Genomic DNA, 7017 nt, shown 5'->3' with positions numbered 1-7017 from the left:
GATCCTGTTTCAAAAATAATATAAAATAGGGTTGCGGAGCCGGGCGTGGTGGTGCACGCACGTTTGTAATCCCAACATTCGGGAGGCTGAGACCGGAGGATCGTGGTTCATGGACAGCCTCAGCTACTACTTAGTGAGGCCCTCTGCAACTTAGTGAGACCCTGTTTCAAAATAAAGAATAAAAAAATAGGGCCGGGGGTGTAGTTTGGAGGTAGAATGCTCCTGAGTTCCATCCCCAGACCTGCTAAATAAATAAATAAAATAGAAATAAATAAATAAATAGGGTTGGGGGTGTGGTTCAGAGGTAGAATGTCCCTGCATTCAATCCCCAGTACAGAAAGAAAGAAAGAAAGAAAGAAAGAAAGAAGAAAGAGAGGAAGGAAGAAGGGAAGGAAGGAAGAAAATGTTTCGTTGAACTAACATAAAAGAGAGTGCTCCACAGACCTTAAAGCTAGGGGTAAAGGAGCCCCAAAGGAAACTGGTACCCCAAGGGTTTCAGATCTTGTACTTGTACTCAGATGGCTGCCCCAGGCAGGAGGTCAGAAGATAAATCTTAGGGTCTATCCTTTGCAGTAATGTAAGTAAAAGTGCATGCCTAGATGTACACATAAATCTTACTGATAAAAAGAAAGTGTAGCACGCCATTTACAAATAATAATAAAATACACAATACTTTTTTTTTCAGTACTGGCGATTGAACCTGAGGATAATCTACCACTGAGTTACACCCCAAGACCCCTTGCCTTCTTTTGGTGCTGGGAATTGAACCTGGGGGTGCTCTATCTCTGAGCTCAGACGTTTTTATTATTATTTTTTGAAACAGAGTCTCACTAAGTTTCTGCGTCTGTGATCCTTCTGAGCCAGCCTCCTAAGTACTGGGAGCTCCACACGCGGCAACAACACTCTTAAGTGTGAATTCCATATAGACAGTTGAGTCTCACAAAATACTTTTGTCTATTTCTTCCAAATTCCTGTGCCTAGAGCCAGCCCATGGCTGCAACTCACCTACTTCTAACATGAAAGCTGCTTGACAGTTTTACGTGAAGAAGGAAGAAGAAATAAGACAACGAAGGATAAAGAAACAATAAAGACGTGGTGAAACTTCTTTCCTTAGTCAATAATCTAACCTACTCTGCTGAATCAGGCAATAATTTCCAAACGCCAAGAGTCTATTTCCTTGATATTTTTGGTGGGGGTTCTATTCACAATGTCATGGCAGCAGAAACCACTCAATTTGAAAGTTCACTTGAATTATTAATATTTTCCACGATTCTCTTTAAGTCTAGTCAATCAATAAAACCATAAACCTGCAGGCACGGTGGGGCACACCTGTAATTCCAGTGACTAGGGAGGCTGAGGAAGGATGCCTACAAGTTTGAATCCAGCCTGGGCAATTTAGCAAGATCCTGTCTCAAAAAATAACAAGACCAGGGGATGTAGCTAAGTGGTTTAGGTAAGAGAGACAGACAGACAGAGACATACAGGCAGAGGCAGAGAGAGAGAGATATGAAGAGTCGGGGCTTCTGGTGTGGGAGTTAGAATTAACTAGAATGTAATTTAAAAAAATTTTTTTTTTTTTGGTGGTACACAAATTTTTTTTTTTTTTGGTGGGTTCCTGGAAGCCCTTCTACCTTTGGGCTACACTCCCAGACCTATTTTGACATTTTTTTAAAATTTGGAAACAGGGTCTCCTAAGCCAGCGCGCGCGGCTGGCTTCGAACCTGCGCGATCCTCCTGTCTCTGCCTCCCAAGCGCGGGGATTACAAGCGTGCGCCACCACGCCCGGCAAAAAAAATTTTTTTATTGGTGCATTGTAGTCATACATCTTAATGGAGTACAAAATGGTAGAGGCATAGCGTGCACACATCACCCAATCAGCCCTTCCCCAGTTCCCACCCCATTCCTTCCCCTCCCTCCTTCTCACGTTTGGCTTAGTGACTGACCTGATATGCTTGTGAATGTACATCATGTACCTGAGGAACTTCCTTCTTCTTCCCTCCATCTCCCTCAGTTACGTCTCCTTATTTGATCATCTCTAGTTTCTCCTTCTTTGAAGAGGTCTAATTGGCTCACAGTTTTGAGTTGGGGAGGCTGAATGTTTAAGCAACATAACACCGGCTCTGGCAAGGGCCTTATGGTAGGCGTATCATGGCAAGACAGGAAGCCAGAAGAGAACACGCTAAATCTTCCTTCTTCCTCCTCCTCCCCTTCCTCTTCTCCTTCTCCTTTTTTTTTTTTTTTTTTTTTTTTTTTTTGGTACTGAGGATTGAACCCAGAAGCATTCTACCTCCAAGCTATACTTCAAGCCCTTTGTTTTGTTTCTGGGTGGGGGTTGGATTTTTTGTTGTTTTATCTGTGGTACTGGGGATGGTACCTTCCACGTCTGGGCTATACTCCCAGACCTATTTTCTATTTTATTTGGAAACAGAGTCTCACCAAATTGCTGAGCGCCTCACTAAGTAGCTGAGGCTGGCTGTGAAGCTGTGATCCACTTGTCTCAGCCTCCCAAGTGCTGGGATTTCAAGCATGTGTCACCATGCCTAACCTTCAAGCCCTTTTTTTTAAAAAAAATTAAATATTTTTTGAAACAAGATCTCACTAAGTTGCTGAGGATATCACTAGTTTTCTGAGGCTGGCCTAGAACCTGCCGTCGTCCTGTCTCAGCCTCCCAAGTATTGGGATTATAGATGAGCACCACCACACACAGCCTTTGAGATAAGGTCTCATTATGTTGCCTAGGCTGGCCTTGAACTCTTGGGTTCAAGCCATCCTTCTGCCTCAGTCTTCTGAGTACCTGGGACTATACACATGCACCACTGTGTCTGTTTATAGTTTCCTTCCTTCCCTCCATCCCTTCTCCCCTCCTTTCTTTCTCTTTCTTTCTTTCTTCCTTTCTTTCTTTCTTTGTACTGGTGATTGAACCGAGAGGCATTCCACCTTCAAGCTACACCCTCAGCCCTTTTTATATTATTTTATTTTTTGGTTTGAAAACAAGGCCTTTCTAGGTTGCTGAGTCTCACTACTTGACGAGGCTGTCCTCGAACCTGTGACCTCAGCCTACTAAGTACTGGGATTACAGGCATGTGCTGCTTGCAGTATTCAATGGGTAAGTCTTTCACATCTTTTGTTAAATTTATTCTTAAATATTTTCTGGAGTGTTTTATTATCATAAATTGGATTTTTAAAAATGTTTGTTTCAATTATTTGCTGCTAAAAAATGCAGGATGCTTCAAAATGTGCACACCATTCATGCAGAGTGATGGCTTAATCTTCTGTATTATCTGGGTTTTTTTTTTTTGTTTGTTTGGGTTTTTTTTGGTGGTACTGGGGTTCCTGGAAGCCCTTCTACCTCTGGGCTACACTCCCAGACCTATTTTTATACTTTTTAATTTGGAAACAGGGTCTCTTAAGCCAGCGCGGCTGGCTTTGAACCTGCGTGATCCTCCTGTCTCCGCTTCCCAAGTGTGGGGATTCCAAGCGTGCACCACCACGCCTGGCCTTCTGTATCATCTGAGTTCTAGTTTATATGCTCCCAAGGGGACCTTATATGTGTTTTAAATAAAAATGCGATATGATCCACCCCAGCAAATTAAGTAAAGGTACACTCCAGGAAGGTAGTGTCTTCTCCCAGGGCATTTGTGCCCCTAACATACTGCCACGGGTGCCTGCATGGGACAGCAGACACATGGGCCTCTGCCTGGAGAATGCGCTCTTGGCTCCGCTCGCAAGCTCAGTGGTTCCTTGGATCCCTCAGCCCAGAGGCCACATTCTCCTGATGCTCGGAGTGGGCCGCACCAAACCCTCCCGGACAGGGCCCGGTTTACTGGCTCAGTCCTCACACCCATTCCCAAAGTGTTGCTGAAGAAAGAGGGTTCGTCTCATGGACCTGGGGACAGCTAGAAAGGGCAAGAAGAGAGCATATCTACCAAGCTTTTCGGAATCTATTTGTAGAGCCAGACGTGGTGGCGCATGCTTGTAATCCTAGTATTTGGGAGGCAGAGACAGGAGGATTGCAGGTATTGGCCAGCCTCAGCTGGCCCTTTTTATTTTTATTTATTTTATTTATTTATCTTTGCAGGTCTGGGGATGGAACCCTGGGGCTTTTGACCTCTGAGCTACACCCCCTGGCCTATTTTTCATTTTTTATTTTTAAACAGGGTCTCACCAAGTTGTGGGGGGTCTCACTAGGTAGCTGAGGCTGTCTGCGAACCACCATCCTCTGGTCTTAGCTTCCTGGATGCTGGGATTACAAGCGTGCGCCACCACACCCAGCTGCTTATTTTTTATTTTGGAATAGGGTTTCGCTAAGTTACTGAGGGTCTTACTAAATTGCTGAAGCTAGCCTTGAGCCTGTGATCCTCCTGTCGTAGCCTCCCAAGTTCTTTGTATCATGATGGGCTTCAGAGGAGACTGCTCTGATGAGGAGTCCTAGCTCTGCTTGGTGTCCCAGAACTGCCCATCTGCGCTGGCCCCTCTCCAGATGGAGATGCCGCCTCCCCAGGCAATGCCCATTGTTTCTGAGTCCCCACATTAGGAATGGATCCAGTGTTCCACACCACTTCTGTAGGACCTGAAGTGAGGGCTTCCTGGGTTCAGCGCAGTCCGGGGTCACACCTCACTGCCTTCGGCCTCCCGCCTGCTCCCCCGGCCAGTAAAGGGAGGGCCAGTTCCTCGGAGGTCTGGATCACACTGGCCCTTACACATGGTTTTGCCCAGGAAGTGCTGCTGGGGTGTGGAGCAGGGGGGCAACGGAAGAGGATAGGGTCTCTGGCTCACATACCTGCCCCACTTCACCCCCACAGCATCTCGGGCAGTAGCCCAGCCTCCTCCCAGTAAGCAGAGAGACCATTCAGGCTCTTGTGTGATACTCAGCAATTTGCTTAACCTTTCTGAACTGTAAAAATGGAGATTAAAAATATACTACTCAAGCCGGGCGTGGTGGCGCATGCTTGTAATCCTGGCGCTTGGGAGACAGAGACAGGAGGATCGCGCTGGTTTTCGTGGCTTAAGAGACCCTGTTTCCAAATAAAATATAAAATAGGTCTGGGAGTGTAACCCGGAGATAGAAGGGTTTCCAGGAACCCCAGTACCACCAAAAAAAAAAAAAAAAATCTACTCCAGACAAGAGGATTGCAGGTTCAAGGCCAACCTCAGCAACTTGGCGAGACCCTGTTTTGAAATAAAAAATAAAGCTGAGCCGGGCATGGTGACACACGCTTGTAATCCCAGCATTCAGGAGGCTGAGACCGGAGGATCACAGTACGCAGACAGCCTCAGCTACTTAGTGAGCCTCTGTACCTCAGTGAGACCCTGTTTCAAAATAAAGAATAAAAAACAGGGCAGGAGGTGTAGCCTGGAGGTAGAATGGCCCTGGCTTCCATCCCCAGACCCACAAGATAAAGCAAGCAAGCAAAGTGAGGTGGCAAACACCTGTAATTCTAGTACTTGGGGGGCCAAGACAGGAGGATTTCAGGTTCGAGGCCAGCCTTAGCGATTTAGCAAAACCTTGTTTCAAAATAAAAAGGGCTGGGGCTGTAGCTCGAGGTAGGATCCCTCTAGGTTCTATCCTCAGTACCAAAAAGAAAAGAAAAAAAGAGAAAAGAAAAGAAAGAAAACTCCAAAACAAAAACAAATAGAACAAAACCCAAAATACAAAATAAAAAGGGCTGGGGGTGTATAGCTCACAGGAAGAGTGCCTCTGAGTTCAATCTCCAGGCCAAAAACAACAACAACAAAAACCCAAGCTAACACAAAAAATCTTAGCCCTAAGGGCTTGGGAGGATTAAATATGACTGCTCCTTTGTGCCAGACACTTAGAAAGTGCTCAGTAAACATTATTTCTCCTTTTTGCTTTCCTCTCTATGGCAGCTTTACATACATTGCTCAGGTCAGACAAGCTGCAAGATCCCAGGACCAGGAAGCCACTCTTGTCCCCTCAAGCCCAGAAATACTGCCAACAAGTGGGTGGTCTCCCCAGAGCCCATCCTGGAGCCCACTAGAGTGCTGAGACCCTCTGCAGAATAGATGCGGGAGGAGAAACAGGCAGGCCTTCCAGGCCTGCCTGGACCACTCGGGACCCCCGAGGACACATATTCTCTGTGTCTTTGTGGGTGAAACGTCTCAGCCCTGAGACCTCAAGACTCCTCCAACTGGAGCTGGAGTCATCTGGACACAGCTGCTGCTTTTTCAAAGGAGGAGGACATTTCTGTCCTTGTCAAATGGAAGCCAAGGTCTTAGAGCAAGTTCATTTAGAATCTTTGGGGGTGGGGCCAACTTTTTTTTTTTTTTTTTAGTCTCCAGGAGTTTCTAATGTGTAACCAGGGTTAAAAACTATTGGCCTAATCCGACCTCTTCACTGTTGAGATAAAAACATATGAGACCACATGCTGAGAAGGGCCCTGTGCTTGGTTGTATAATGACAACCCTCTGAGGTTGTCATTATAACATTCTTAAATTTTTCTTTCTTTTTTCTTTCTTTCTTCCTTCCTTTCTTTTTATTTCCTTTTTTTGTGATGCTGGGGATTGGACACCCAAGGATACTCTACCACTGAGTTATACCCTAGTCCTATTTTATTTTTTATTTTGAAACAGGGTTGCCCTAAGTTGCTGAGGGCCTTGCTAACTTGCTGAGGCTGCTTGGAACCTGTGATCCTCCTCTCAGCCTCCCAAGCACTGGGATTACTACCATACTGCGCTTGAAATTCTTAATTTGGGGATTGAACCCAGGGGCATTCTACCTCTGAGCTAAACCCCCAGCCCTATTTTCTTCTTTATTTTGAAACAAGTTCTCACTAAGTTGTAGACGGCCTAAGTTGCTGAAGCTGGCTTTGAAACCTATGATCCTCCTGTCTTAGCCTCCCAAGTTCTGGGATTACAAGTGTGGGCCATTCATTGAGCCCAGTTTAAAATTCTTAGTTTTTAAGCCAGTTATATAGTTGGTCTTGGCCTCAGATCACACAGTTCTTAAAAGTAGATTATCACCCCATTAAAGAAGGGGGCATACTGAGGGCTCTGAAG

Source organism: Muscardinus avellanarius (genome assembly GCF_963383645.1).
Source record: "Muscardinus avellanarius genome assembly, chromosome: 3".
Lineage (NCBI taxonomy): Eukaryota > Metazoa > Chordata > Mammalia > Rodentia > Gliridae > Muscardinus > Muscardinus avellanarius.
This window is presented reverse-complemented; position numbering follows the sequence as displayed.